General features: G+C 36.7%; 1 pseudogene; it reads right to left on the reverse strand.

Moving 5' to 3' along the window:
• Positions 1-1,516: 1,516 nt before the first annotated feature.
• LOC102420496 lies at positions 1,517-14,665 on the reverse strand (annotated as a pseudogene).
• Between the last annotated feature and the right edge of the window lie 1,297 nt (positions 14,666-15,962).

Genomic DNA, 15,962 nt, shown 5'->3' on the forward strand with positions numbered 1-15,962 from the left:
TTAACAACAAAAATAGATAGTTTTCTCAAAATCATGAGTCTGAAATAGAGCATTTCATGATCTTTCTCAATTCTAGAATTCTCTTACAGTCTTCCATGTGGTAGAATCTCAGAGGCCACCAAATGCAGTAGTATATATCCACAGAGTATAACAAATGTATCAAGTACATTTCAAAGCATTTTGCATTATTTTCTTACCTATGAGATATAGAAACTTTTAACTTCCAGTCAACTTTCATATTAAAGGGTGGTTGTTAGAGGTTTTCATTGAAGTATAACATGGATTCAGAAAAGTACACATATTACCAAGTACTCTTCAGTGGATTTTCCAGAACTGTGAAAACTGTGTAACCAGTACCCAGATTAAGAACCACTATCCAGAAGTTCACCTTGTGCCCTTTCCAAACACTAACACCCCCACCCCTAAATGGAAATTATTTTCCTGACTCCTAACACCATAAATTAGTTTTGCATCTTTTGTTCTAGATATACATGGTATCATGCATTCTTTTATTTCTAGGTTCTTGTGTTTAACATTATGTTTGTAAGATTCATCCATGTTTCTTAGATGGATAGCTCATTAATTAATTCTCAGTTCTGTACAATATTCTACTGAGCTATTATATCACAATTCATTTATCCTTGCTATTGCTAATAGACTTCTGTTAATTTCCAATTTAGGCTATCACTGACAATACTATTGTGAACATATTTTTGTATCTATGTATTCAATTAACTCAGAATTTTTTATTGAAAAGGCCATACCATTTCTATTTCATTTCCATGAAGCATTTTTTAAGCATATATATTTTAGGTTTGGATAATCCAAAGCAGATTTTTACCAAATAGTTTTTCTAGGGAGGACATTCAAAAATTAAGTGTTACAGTGATAATTTGCTCAGGAAAAAATATTAAAGAATTGGAAGAATATAGAGGTCTAGAATCAAATTCTAACTTTTTTCTGTGCATTCAATTTGCACATAACTAGATATAGAAGCTTTATAATATTCCTATGTCTAATCATTTAGATTTATTTATGAAAATTCAATGTATCAAACCATTACCAATATTTTCAGATCATTTGTCCTTTCCAAATAAGTGTAACACTAATAAGTAAGACTAATTTTCCTAAAATTATATTCTTTGTTAATGACTCCACATTGTTACCTATGTGCATTATTATTTCAAATAAAATTTTCTTTTTATTAGCATATCACTATAGAGAAAGCATGGAGTTTAGATTTAGAATTTACAGGAGATAAAATATTTTCAGAGGCTGTTTCCTATTCTATAAAAATGAAAACAATAATAATGCATACTCTACAACATTATTGTGATAATCACATGAGATAATGTTTGTAAAACATCTCACCAAGTAAGAAATACATATTAAGGAAATAATCTTTTCAAAGGAAGGAGAATATAGGGAAATGACAATTTCATGAGCTTGACAGTCAAATTGATCAAATCCAAAAGCTGCTGTGAATTTTAAGTTTATTGTAGCTTTGGCTACTTGCTCAGAATGCACATTGCTCTCCCTCTTCCAAAATATCATTTAAAATGCTGAAAATGACACAACTGGAAATACTGACAAAACCTAAATTGTCAAATTGCAAGAGTCATTAGAATTTGATTAAGAAAAACTAAAAATTTTATTCATGTTTATATCATGAAAGTTGGAAAAGTAGTTGTCCCTCTACTCTCCCTTTGCCCAAGACTCAGAAATCAAGAGTCGGTACCAATAAAAAAACACTAGACACTTATTCCTCAACTTCTTGGGTATTTTTGTGTGTGTGTTTTATCACATTGTGTCATTACATTGTGTCACATCACATGCCACTGTATTGCATCACATCCTATCCTGCATGGTATAATACTGTAGTATATTACTTTGAATGAAGTGGACCACATAATAATCTTGCCTCCACATGTTATTAAACAGTATTTATTTTTGGTCTCCCAGTACCTAAAAGAACAAACAGTGGGAAGACAGAGTGGATATAGATATGATGATTTAACACACAGAATTTTTGGAAGTATGATACGCTTAAGCAAATTTCTAGAGTAAGACATTTGTCAATAGTATTTGGAAATTTAATTTTTTTCAAATTACATTAATTCTCAGTGTCAGAAATTAAAGAGGACAAGTAACAACTGACACCACATAAATACAAGAATTGTAAGCAAAGCCTATGAACAATTATATGCCAACAAAATGGACAAATTCTTAGAAAAAATAAAATCTTGAAAACTGAATCAGGAAGAATAATAAAACCTGAATAGACCAATAACAACTGATGAAATTGAAGCAGTAATAAAAATTGCCAGAAAACAAAAACTCTGATCCAGAAGGGTTAACATGGGAAGTTTTACCAAATATTCAAAGAGCTAACACCTATCCTCCTTAAAGTATACCAAAAATATCCCAAGAGGAAGGAACACTTTTGAGCTCTTTTTATGAGGCGATCATTATACTAATTCCAAAACCAGATAAAGGCACTACAACGAAAGAGAATTACAGGCTAATATCCCTAATGAACATAGATGTAAAATCCTCAACAAAATATTAACAAATCAAATCCAACAATATATTAAAAAGATAATACATCATGGTTTTATTCCAGGATGTAAGGCTGGTATAATATTCACAAATCAATAAATGTGATATATCACATAAACAAATTGAAAGACAAAAATCACATGATTAGATCAATAGATGCAGAAAACACTTTAAACAAAATTTAGCATCTGTTTTTAATGAAACTCTCAGCAATGTGGGAATAGAAGGATCATACCTCAAGAAAATAAAGGCCATATATGACAAACCTACAATGAACGTCATTCTCAATGGGCAAAAACTAAAACCATTTTCCGTATGAACAGGCACAATACAGGGATGTCTACTTTCCCCACTCTTATTCAACATAGTACTGAAAGTCCTAGCCACAGTGATCAGAAGATAAAATAAAAGGCATCCTAAGTGGGAAGGAAGAAGTAAAAGTGTCCTTATTCACAGATGACATTATATTCTACATTGAAAGCCTTAAAGAGTCTACCAAAAAAACAAGCAAACAAAAAAAAAAACTACTAGATTTAATGAATGAATTCAGCAATGTAACAAAATACAAAATTAACACCCAGAAATTGATGGCATTTTTATATGCCAATAATGAACTCTCAGAAAAAAACACACAACAAAAAACAAACAAACAAAAGTTCCATTTACCACTGCAACAAAAAATAAGTTAAGATATTTAGGTATAGACTTAACCAAGGAGGTAAAAGACCTGTACTCATAAAACTACAGGACATTGCAAAAATAGATAGAGGAAGATATAAACAAGTGCAACAATATTCCATGTTCATGGATTGGTAGAATTAACATCAATTCGATGTAACCCCTAGTATAATACCAAGGGCACATTTCACAGATTTAGAACAAATACTCCAAAAATTTATATGGAACCAAAAAAGACCCCAAATAGCTGCAGCAATCTTGAGAAAGAACAAAGTTGGAGGGATCATAAAACCAGATATCAAGTTATACCACACAGCCACTATAATCTAAACAGCCTGGTACTGGTATAAGAACAGGCATATAGATTGATGGAACAGAACAGAAAATCGGAAATTGACCCAAGCCATTACTCTCAATTAATATTTGACAAATGAAGCAAGAGCATACAATGTAGAGATTGTCTTTTCAATAAAGGGTGCTGGGAAAATTGGACAGGTACCTGCAAAAAATGACACTAGAACATGAACTTGCACCATACACAAGAATAAACTCAAAATGGGTAAAAGACTTAAAGGTAAATCATGAAACCATAAAAATCCTAGAAGAAACCATAGGTAGCATAATCTCAGACAATATATTTGCCAATATATTCTCCTAAGGAAAGGGAAACTAAGAGAAAATAAGCAAATGGGACTGATCAAAATGAAAACTTCACAGCAAAAGAAACCATCAACAAAATGAAACAGCGCCCTCTATGGTAGAACATATTTGCCAATGATACATCTAATAAGGAGTTAATTTCTAAATATATAAAAAACCCATACAACTTAACAAAAGAAAAAACAACCCAATTAAAAAAAAAATGGGCAAAGGCTGTGGCCAGCTTGGCTCAGCATTGTGGTGGGTTTGTTAGAGCATTGGTGGTGGGTTTGATTCCTGTTCAAGGGAATGTACCTCGGTTGCAGGTTCCCCAGCCCAGGTAAGGGGTGCATGTGGGAGGCAACCAATATATGTGTCTCTCTCATAGCTCGCTCTCTCTCTCTCTCTCTCTCTCTCTCTCTCTCTCTCTCTCTCTTTCTCTCCCTCCCTCAGTTCCTCTTCCCTTCCTTCCATTCTCTCTCTAGAAATCAGTGGAAAAAAGATCCTAGGGTGACGATTAAAAAACATATGGGCAAAGGACTTAGACACTTCTCCAAATGGGACATATAGATGCCTAGGAGACATATAAAAATACTCAAAGTCGCTAATAATCAGATAGATGCAAATTAAAACCATAATGAAGCATCACCTCACACCTGTCAGAATGGATACCATCAACAAATCAACAAACAATTGCTGGTGAGGATGTGAAGAAAAGGGAACCCTAGTACACTGCTGGCAGGAATGCAGACTGGTGCAGCCACTATGGAAAACAGTATGGATAGTATAGAGTTTCTTCAATAACTTAAAAAATGAACTCCCATTTGACTCAGTGATCCCACTTCTGGGAATATTTCAAAACTCCAATCAGAAAGAATTGTGTTACACCTATGTTTATAGCAGCACAATTATAATAGGTAACAGCTGGAAACAGCCCAAGTGCCCATCAGGAGATGAGTGGGTAAAAAAGCTGTGATACATTAACACCTGGACTACTATGCAGCTGTAGAAAGAAGGATCTCTTACCATTTGAGACACCATCGAGGGACCTGGAGAGTATTATGCTAAGTGCAATAAGCCAGTGAGAGAAAAAGTATCACATGATCTCACTCATATGTGGAATCTAATGAATAAAATAAAATAAATTGATGAACAAAACAGATCCAGAGTGATGAAAATATCCAACAGACTGACAAATCTCAGAGGGAAGGTGGAATCTCAAGGATTCAAATCTTGTTATGGGCAAGAATACAGAATTAGGACAAAGCATAATGATGAATGTTTTATTGGAGAGGAGAAAGAGCTATAATATGGCAGTTCATGTACTAGTATCTACAGATCCACAAAAGAGCAATATGTGCCTCAGAGGAGAGGAAGTGAAATGAAAACACATCACTGTCTGAATTGGAAGTGGAAACTGACTTTCTGAGCCACACTACTCTACTCAAACTCCACTTCTTTGAGTCTTATCTGTATATTTCTCCATCCCTTTGAAATGTAATTTTATCAGAGCCTAGAAGCTCTGTCTTCTTTTATGTATACCAACTTAATAAAAGGTCTTCCTTTTAGCTGGTCATTTATCTTCCAGTTCTCAGACCAGATTTCGTTCTTCTCATGCCCTGAATATCTGCAAAGAGCAAGCTTTGACTTCAAAGGGAGGAGTCTCTCAGTGAAGAACAGGCAGTTCACTGAAACTAAGTGTGGTGCACGCTAGTGATCACTTTAAGCAAAGGCTCTTTCCAGTTTCCTCTATTTATATGTTTTTAGAAATTGTATCTCAAATCTTAACAAAGACAACACAAAACAACCACTAAAGACAAAAGCATACATATATGAATTTTAGATTGCTTAAGGATAACAATCTTCTAAAAATGTCCTATATATGCCTTGTTCAAAATTACCCCATATACCTACCAAATTTTAACTCTCTGAGTCAAATTTGACCCTTAAATTTTTATTTAGAATCCACATATTTATGATTGTTCATAGTTTGCCATTATTTTATATCAGCAATAAAAATTAAATGAAAAACAACAAAAATAATCTATACTAATAAAAGGGTAATATGCTAATTAGACATCTTCCGGATGACCTTCCAGACGTCCTTCCGGACAAAGCCATGGTAGTGTGGCTGAGAGAGAGGCGGTTAGAGGCGATCAGGCAGGCAGCGGAGAGCAGTTAGGGGGATCAGGCCAGCAGGCAGGTGAGCGGTTAGGAGCCAGCAGTCCTGAGGGATCCCAGATTGAGGAGGGTGCAGGCCGGGCTGAGGGACCCCAGCCCCGTGCAAGAATTTCATGCACCGGGCCTCTAGTGTAGAATATAGTGAGAACACATATTTATTAAGATAAATGAACCTTTTATTTTAGACTTATGTTACATTGTTATTGAAAGCATTACATATATATTTAAAAATATTATATGATAAGATGTTGGGACCTTGTAACAACTTTAACAATAAGTCTGATTCAAAAAATTTATTTTTCTATCAAAATACAGATTTTTAAAATGACTTCATGCTTTATATAATTTTAAATTGCTATTGAAGATTGAAATTTATATCACAGCCCTAGCTATGTGCCTCAGTTGGTTGAAACATTGGCCTGTACACCAAAAGGTTGTAGGTTTGAAACCATACCTTGGCTGCAGGTTTGATCCCCAGAGGAGTATGGGAGGCAACCGATCAATGTTTCTTTGTTTTTCTCTCTCTTTCGATTTTTCTTTTTCCCTCTCCCGTCCTTTCTCTCTGAAAATCAATGAAAACATATCCTTGGGTGAGGATTTTTTTAAAAATTTGCATCACATTCTAAAATACTAGACCCAAAATGAAATTCCAATAAAAGATAAAAGTATCTCTAAAATGATATAGAAATAGTTGAAACATAAAATTCTAAGTTATGCATCAATAATCAGCTTTATTATGTGTGTATGAAAACTTCTCATGATCTAATAATTGTGTTATTTTTCTAAAAATGTATCAACTAAGTTTACCATGTTAGAAAACCAACTCAATGAATATTTTATATGAATAATTCATATAAAATATGGTAAAGCCTCTGAAAATATGTTCTGCTGCATATTTGTGCCACTGTTCATTCAAGTCAAAATTATTTTTACAATACAGACATTGTTTTCATTCTAACTTAAATGTGAAATTTGTCATAATAATTGTAAGAACATCGTGGTTTTAATTTATTATCTTGAGAAATAATATTGGATTTATATATGAATTCTGATTCAAGATTCTTATTTCAAAACACTTTGCTAGCATATTACTTTATGTATGGCATTCATTTGTTCTACCTTGCCTGTTTTAATTAAATCATCATTGCACTGTGATTTTTTGCTAATTTTGAATGATGGATCCATCATTGTTTGTTCATAAAAGCTGATTGGAAACAAGGCATTCATTATGTTGTGGCTTATAATCTCTTCACTTCATAATCACAGGACAGTTGCTGTAGCTGCATCTTTGTTATCAAGTTTTTATATAAATATTGTGTTCTCTAATGATTGATTTTCATCAACAGCATAGTCTTTATATTTGCAGTCATCAAATTCTTGTTCTTTGTGCTACTTTACAAAATGCTATCCTAATATAGAGAAATTCACATTATTTTGAAGAAAACCTATATCTCAATCATTCTTTAATAAATCTTTCATCTACAGATATGCTATTTGGGTAAATTAACAAGTAGAATGCTCTTTCCAAAGTGTATGAATTGTCCATATCTGTTGCTGATTGAAATGTAGTTATTTTTAAGCCTTAATTCTTTACATCATTGCAAATTCCATTATGGAAAAAAAATTTCTATACACAGTTCATGAGCATTCAAAAGAGGAGAAATGTTAACTTTTAAAATAGATCTTTGAGTTGACTGTCATTCCAGAAAATGTATTGGAGAGGCAGGTGCAAGGAATAAGTGTGCTGTGGTTTTCTTACTTCTGTCTTGCAGTTATAACATTGAAATTGATTATTTTGGAGGAAAATAGTCAAACTATGGAGAGTTTGTAAGATATAATAGAGTAATAATTTTCTTTTGACTTTTAGCCATGTGTATGTATCAAAGTTGGACCTAGGAAACGCATCCAAGATTTCTGAAATAATTGTCATCACAAGAATTCAGTCTTTGGCAGCATTAAATGGTCTGTATTGTGAGCTACCAGCATGGCCCTTGAGTTTCCACATTTTTATAGACAGTTCATTCAACTCCCATTCGATAGAAATTTGAAAGGTATCTGACTCAGACTTTATATCATTTTATTTGGAAAGGGGTTATCTACAGTCAAACTCTACATTGCCAAAGAAATATGAAATAACTTAAAGTTATAAATCACCACAATTATTATACAAAATATTTACAGAATATTAATTTGTACAAACACCTGTGCTGAACATTGTAGAAAATGTTTCACTGATGATTGTAAATTACTTAGTAACTTACTCTGATTCATTAGAATAACTATGCATAAAGAGGAATTTTAGGGGGAAAAAAGCAAATAGTGTGACTTCTTTTCTATAATTTAGAAACTGCTAAAAGTATAACTTTACTCTCTGGCCTAAGTTCTATATAAGTTTATAATCTTCAAATAGTATAAAAGATTCCAAACATTAAAACAGTTTATTATAACCTATTTATAGATGTTAATATGTTGTAATATTTCCTTCTGGTTACTATGTTAAGAAATAAATAAAACTTTACAGTTTAAGACTCACTCTTTCATCTTTTGCCTCTCAAGTTCTCCTCACATACAATGATTTATATGTAGTATGTAAGGTTTTAATGTTTATTTTGATAATTTTACCAAGTGTATATTTATCTATAAATAGCATAAATATTATATTTTGTTTCTAGTTTAATTGTGCATATGATTCATTTCCACCATGTTAACTTAAATCTAGTTCATTCTTTTACACCCTATGCATATTATTCTAATGTATAATTAAACCAGGTTTTGAATAGTCAACTCCCTTTTGAGGAACAGAGAGGTTGTTTTACATTTTTGCTGTTAGAAAACTATTATTGCAATATCACTTACATATTTGGAAGAATTTCTCTATGGAGAGAGCTAGAGGTGGGCTTTTTAAATTTTAAGTTATAAGGATATTAAACTCACTATAAGCACATTTCTTTACTAAAACTCTCTCAAGTTCCTGTTTCCTCATATCATTGTAAAATGTGGCATTATATATTTTTAACCTTTTTCCAATATCATGGGTATGAAGTTATATGTAATATTTATTTTGTTGCATTATGCTGACAATTGGTATGGCTAGACATTTCAGTGTGCATTGACCTTTATGCATCCTTTCCTGTGAATTGTTCTTTTATATTCATTGTTGATTTTTCCATTGGTTATCATTTTTGTATTGATTTGCAAAGGTCCTTTAAAAAAATACAAAGTTATTGTTTTCCTCCAAGTGTCTTATGTATTGTCCAGATTTTTTTCCCCACACTTAGTATTGCCACCTGTGTCACACAATAAGTTCCCACTTATGTATCCTACTCATATTCTTCACTATTGTCTAGAAATTCATATGTTCCTTTAAGTCTAGCTTCATGGTAAATCTTATATGAATATGGCATATCTCACAATTTTAAAAAGTCTAATTTTATGCCATTGAATAAGTTTTAAAATTTTCTCCATATAGTTTTGCATATTTTTGTTAGATTTTTTTCTCTATGATTGATAGGTTTAGTAGGTATCAACTGAGCTATTTTTAAAAAATATATTTTATTGATTTTTTACAGAGAGGAAGGGAGAGGGATAGAGAGTTAGAAACATTGATGAGAGAGAAACATCAATCAGCTGCCTCCTGCACACCCCCTACTGGGGATGTGCCCACAACCAAGGTACATGCCCTTGACCGGAATTGAACCTGGGACCCTTCAGTCTGCAGGCTGATGCTCTAAAAACTGAGCCAAACTGGTTAGGGCTCAACTGAGCTATTTTTAACTATATTTTCTAACTGCTGCTTTTGTCTAGGAACACCACTGCTTTGGAATGGTAATTTTGTATTCAGCAAACTTAGTCAATATTTTTATTTGATATTTTGTAGAGTCCCTTGGATTTTTCATGTCAGTATCATATAGTCACAAATAAAAGAATTGTATTTTTTTCCAGTCCTCATAGCCAATATATTAGTATTTTTATATGGACTAGAATAGCCAATAAAATGATGAATTGGAAAGGACAGCAGACTTTCTTGTTTTATGCTTGACTTTAATATCATTTGAATCACCCAATGAAATAATTTACCATTATCTCCTTTATATCCAAGTGTCAGTGGAGGCAAAGAGAGTTCAGTGATTCGATTGAGGTCACACAGTGAACAATATTGGAGTCAAAGCATCTCAGCTCCAGGCCCATGTTTATACTATATATCATATAGTTATATAGAATACAAGAGGCCTGATGCATGAAGATTCGTGCAAAAATAGGCCTTTCTTCCCCTGGCTGCCAGCACTGGTTTCCCTCCAGCACCCAGGACCTGGGCTACTTTGCTCCGGCCCCTGCCAGGCATCTGGGACTGGGGCTGCTTCGCTCCGGCCACTGCCGTCACCCACCAGGGGTATGCTCTGGGCTGTGCTGTGTGGCCGCTCAGAGCATGCCCCCACCCCTGGTGTGTGTGTGTGTCTGCTGGAGCAGGGGGGGGGGGCGCATGCAGACCCCTCCTGCCCAACTGCACATGCAACTCCTCCTGAGTGGTCGGGATGCAGCCTCCTCGAGCCAGTTATGATGCCTGGCTAATTTGCATATTACCTGTTTATATATATAGATAGTACATATAGTCTATGTGTACTACCTAAAGAACATAGTATATGCTTATATTATGCTATAGTGTTTTCTGAAGTGCGATGAGGAATTCTTTTTCTATCATTAGTTTGCTTTAAGTATTTATCATTAGTTATCTAGATCACTTTTAATTACTTATCTTCTATTCATGAAGAGAATCATGTGGGTAGCTCTTTTAAAATCTGTTTATGTAATCAATTTATCAATAAATTTTTCTAATATTCTAATATTAAATAATATTAAAACATCTTTTCAATTCCAGTATTGATACACCTTGGCCAAAATTTGTTTTTAGTTTATGTTTAGTATAAATATGATCAACTGATATTTTGATTAGTATTTTTGAATAAATAAGTTTATAACTTTTCTTTTCATGTAATTTTTGTTTAGTTGTGGCAACATTTGTGCTATTTGGATAAAAAGTTGTCTTGGAAATAAATCCCTCTTTACTATAATTTTTTTAACATTTTACTATGTTTAATGCTAGTTTAATGCTAGTTTAGTGCTAGTAACATGCACATTGTTTTGCAACCATCACCATCATCTATCTGTACAACTTTTATTTTTTAATGATAAAATACACATAACATTTCCCAGCTTAGTCATCTTTAAGTTTACAGCTCGCTCAGAAGTGTTAGGTACATTCACGTTGTTGTGCAACCAATCTCCAAACTCTTTTCATCCGGGAAAATTGAAATTCCACACCCATTAAACAACTCCTTATTTCCCCTTCCTCCCAGCCCTTGGCAACCACCATTCTATTTATGTTTCTATGAATTTGCCTATTCTAGGTACCTCATATAAATGAGTCATACAGTATTTGTCCTTGTGTGTCTGGCTTATTTCACTTAACATAATGTCCTCAAGGTTCATATAGGTTGGAGCACGTCTCAAAACTTCGTTTTGAATATTGAATAATCCGCTGTATGCACCACATTTTGTTTACCCATTCATCTGACAAGGAACACCTGGGTAATTCCATCTTTTAGCTATTTTTCTCTCTCATTAAACTTTGTTTTAATGGGTCTCAAAATTCTGTGACAGATTTTTGGTAAAGTTGTTACCATTAAAAAACACTTATTTAAAAAACTAATAACTTTAAAACTGCCACACACAAACACACACAAAAAATTGTCCAAAAAAAAAAAAGCCTTCTTTCCTTCTGGTTAATGCATTATAATCATTAACCAGTCTTTCACTATTATACTTAAGTGGTCAATTGAGACAAAGAGTTCTAAGACTGTTCATCCACCAATGATTAAGACTTGAGTGGCAGGTATCTACACTAATAAAAGAGAAAAATGGTAATTGGCGTATGACCGCTACCCTTCCCATTGGCTAATCAGCGTATCCTTATGCAAATTAACTGTCAGCCAAGATGGCGGCCGGCAGCCAGGCAGCTGGAAGCGAACATGACGCTTGCTTGCTCCAGGGACTGCAGACTCCAACGTTCCCCGCCTGACTAGCCGGCCTCTGAGCTGGCAGTTTGAAACATTCTAACAAATATAGCCGGCTGGGATCTCAGAGCTGAAGTTATACATTGTTTCGATTATAGAATGGCAAACAAACCAGCGGAAGCCTCAGAGCTAGAGCCAGAGCTAAAGCTGGCCCAGAAGAAAAAAAAAAAGAAAAAAAGGAGCGGTTGGGAGCTTCAATCAACAACTGCCAGCCTGAAAGCAGCCCTCAGCCCCTCACCCAGACTGGCCAGGCACCCCAGTGGGGACCCCCACCCTGAAGGGTGTGTGACCAGCTGCAAACAGCCATCATCCCCTCATCCAGGCTGGCCAGGCACCCCAGTGGGGACCCCCACCCTGATCCAGGACACCCTTCAGGGCAACCCAGCCTGCCCCCAGGCCTCTATCCTATATAGTAAAAGGGTAATATGCCTCCCAGCACCGGGATCAGCGGAGCCGCGAGGCCTCCTGGCACCAGATCAGCATGACAGGGAGCAGCACCCAAACCCCCTGATCGCCCTGCGGATCTGTGTGTGACAGGGTGCGGCGTCCCAACCCCCTGATCGGCCCTGCTCTGTGGGTGATAGAGGGCGGCGCCCCAACCCCCTGATCCGTCCTGCTGTGTGTGTGACAGGGGGCGGTGCCCTAACTCCCCTATCGGCCCTACTCTGTGCGTGACAGGGGGCAGTGCCCCAACCCCCTGATTGGCCCTGCTCTGTGAGTGACAGGGGGCAGCGCCCCAACCCCCTGATTGGCCCTGCTCTGTGCATCACAGGGGGTGGCGCCGAAACCTCCCCATTGACCCTGCCTTGAGTGTGATAGGAGGTGGTGCCCCAACCCCCCAATCAGCCCTACCCTGAGCGTGACTGAGGGTGGCATCGAAACCTCCCAATCTGCCCTGCTCTGTGCATGACAGGGAGCGGAGCTCCAACTCCCCAATCGGCCCTGCTCTGAGCCTGACCAGGGGCTGCACCTAGGGATTGGGCCTGCCCTCTGCCACCCAGGAGCAGGCCTAAGCCAGCAGGTCGTTATCTCCCAAGTGGTCCCAGACTGCGAGAGGGCACAGGCCGGGCTGAGGGACCCCCCCCTTCCCCCCCGAGTGCACAAATTTTTGTGCACCGGGCCTCTAGTCTATATATATAAAAGCCTAAGCAATCTTAATGACCAAACGACCAAAATGACTGGAACAACCAGTCAACCAGTCGCTATGATGCACACTGACCACCAGGGGTAGATGCTCAACTCAGGAGCTGCCCCCTTGTGGTCAGTGCACTCCATAGCCAACCTCCCGGGTCCCTCCCCCCAATTGGCCCTGATCTCCATCCAGGCAGAGGGACCCCACCTGTGCACAATGTGTGCACTGGGCCTCTAGTTGGGGATAATATTAATTTAGATCTCTAAGCTTTTTGGGCAGACTTGGTGACTTTGCCAGCTCCAGGTACCTTCTAGTCTATTGCTTTGATGACATCCATAGGAACTGTCTCATATCATGACCAGCCAAAGGGTGAAGAGGAGGCTAGTCATGGAGGCTCTCAACACACATGGGCTTGCTAAAAACCATATCAACAATGGCAGAATCAACAAATTTCTTCTTCTTTTTTTTTTAAATATATATTTTATTGATTTTTTACAGAGAGGAAGGGAGAGAGATAGAGAGTTAGAAACATTGATGAGTGAGAAACATTGATTGACTGCCTCCTGCACATCTCCTACTGAGGATGTGCCTGCAACCCAGGTACATGCCCTTGACCGGAATCGAACCTGGGACCTTTCAGTCTGCAGCCCGACGCTCTATCCACTGAGCCAAACCGGTTTCGGCAAATTTCAAAAACTTAGCGCCATCTTCCCGATTTTTCCCAGAACAATAATCAGTCTTCTCCTTTAGCTTAATACACTTGTAAGTAATGTGAGCTGTGTGACAGTTCAATGCAGGTGAATATCCAGCACTGATGGTTCAGGATAATCACCTGAGCTGTGAAGCCAGCTGCATCCATTGGTGGATCATTTTTGCTGTCACCAGCCATGTTGTCATGATGAACACCTTTGACAGATACATTCTTGATATGAAGCCCACATTGTCTCCAGAAAGAGCTTACTCAAAGCTTCATGGTGCATTTCAACACACTTTACTTCAGTTGTAACGTTGACTGGAGCAAAGGTACCACCATACCCAGTTTGAGAATACCAGTCTCCACTCGGCCCACCGGGACAGAACTAATATCACCAATTTTGTAGACATCCTGGAGGGACAGACACAGGGGCTTGTCAGTTGGACAAGGTGGTGGCAGGATGCAATCCAGAGCTTCAAGCAGTGTGGTTCCACTGGCATTGCCATCATTATGGATGACTTTCAATCCCTTTAACCTAGGAATGCTAGCACTTGGACCCAGCTTGTTGTCACTATTCCAACCAGAAATTGGCACAAATGCTATTGTGTCAGGGTTGTCATCAATTTTCTTAAAATAGGTGCTGATTTCCTTAACAATTTCCCCATCTCTCTTTTGGTTGTAGGGTGGCTCAGTGGAATCCATTTTGTTAATACCAACATTGTTAACACATATACACTTTTTTTTTTATCAGATTGGATTTATATTTTCAATGTTTTGTGAAGCCTACCAGCCATGTGAACATGGTGTTTTACTGTAGGAAGTTTATTATCATTATTATTATTATTATTAATTCAATGGCTTAGATGGATACAAATCTATTCAGAAATTTTATTTCTAATTAATCCAGTTTTTTGGTAATATATTTCTAAGGTTTTATCCATTTTTCCAAGTAGTCAAATTTATTAATGTAAATTATACGCCACATGTTCTTGGCCAATTATCATGCTTCAGATTTTCTGTATCTTGGCTAGTTTACTCTGTTTAATACAGTAATTTCTAAGAACATTGTCTTAAATTTTCTTATTATGATAGCAAATTGGTAAATTTCTCCTGCTCAAAATCTGCCATTAGGATAAAGTCTTGCAAGGCTCTGTATAGTCCTGCAACCACTTTCCTCTCCAATTTTATCTCTGTCACTCTCACTCAGCATACACTTTAAACATTAAACTATTTCCATTTATAAATCATGCTATGCGCTCTCCTGCCTCTAAAACTTTATTTGAGAAGTGTCCACATCACTGTAATCTGGTTAGAGTTCTCCATTTAGTGACCTCCAAGAAGCCCTTGAGGACCTGTTATATACCTAATATTTCTATCATAACATTTTGGAGCTAAGTTTTACTTCCCTTCTCTGTGTGTGTCCTGAAGATAAGGATAAAGTCCATTTTGTTCACTGTTGTACCCTAGGACATGGCCAAATTTGATACAGTAGGAGATTCTCTCTCTATAGGTGTGCGCACACACACACACACAGAGTGAATTAAATTGAAACACTGAAATCAGTAGATAAACACAGGGTCCCAGAGATATAATTTCTCATTTTTAAAATAACCACATTGTTGTTGTTGTTTTTTAAATATATTTTTATTGATTTCAGAGAGGAAGGGAGAGGGAGAAAGAGATAGAAACATAAATGAGAGAGAATCATTGATCTGCTGCCTCCTGCACACCCACTACTGGGGATCGGGCCCGCAACCCGGGCATGTGCCCTTGACTAAAATCAAACCCAGGACCCTTCAGTCCACAGGCTGATGCTCTATCCACTGAGCCAAACCAGCTAGGGCAACTACATTGTTTTTGACAAAATACAAAAAGCTTTTCTTGGAGGTGAAAAAAAAATCCCCTTTTTAAAATGGAGGATTTGGATTATAGTGCCGCTTTTGTGGCATCAGCAAGACCATAGCCACCAAATCTAGAAACACATTAAAGAATGGATATTTTACCTCTG

This window comes from Myotis lucifugus, unplaced genomic scaffold (assembly GCF_000147115.1).
Source record: "Myotis lucifugus unplaced genomic scaffold, Myoluc2.0 scaffold_7, whole genome shotgun sequence".
NCBI lineage: Eukaryota > Metazoa > Chordata > Mammalia > Chiroptera > Vespertilionidae > Myotis > Myotis lucifugus.